The following is a 345-nucleotide window of genomic DNA, read 5'->3' as shown; positions in this document are numbered from 1 at the left end:
CATCCTGCAGCGGCATGCCATCCCATCCAGTTTGCGTTTAATTGGACCATAATTTATTTTTCAACAGGACATTGACCCCAAACACACCTAAAGGCTGTGTAAAGGCTGTTTAACCAAGAAGGAGAGTGATGGAGTGCTGCGCCTCCACAGAGTCCACCGACCTGAACCCATCACAAGTGGTTTTTTTTTCGGGGAGAGCTGAAAAGGCAAAAAAGGGCCACAGTGCTAAGCATCTCTGGGAACTCCTTCAAGACTGTTGGGAAACCATTTCAGGTGAATACTTCTTGAAGCTCATCAAGAGAATGCCAGGAGTGTGCAAAGCAGTAATCTGAGCAAAGGGTGGCT

Source organism: Etheostoma spectabile, chromosome 5, assembly GCF_008692095.1.
Source record: "Etheostoma spectabile isolate EspeVRDwgs_2016 chromosome 5, UIUC_Espe_1.0, whole genome shotgun sequence".
Taxonomy (NCBI): Eukaryota; Metazoa; Chordata; class Actinopteri; order Perciformes; family Percidae; genus Etheostoma; species Etheostoma spectabile.
Note: the sequence above shows the minus strand (reverse complement) of the source record.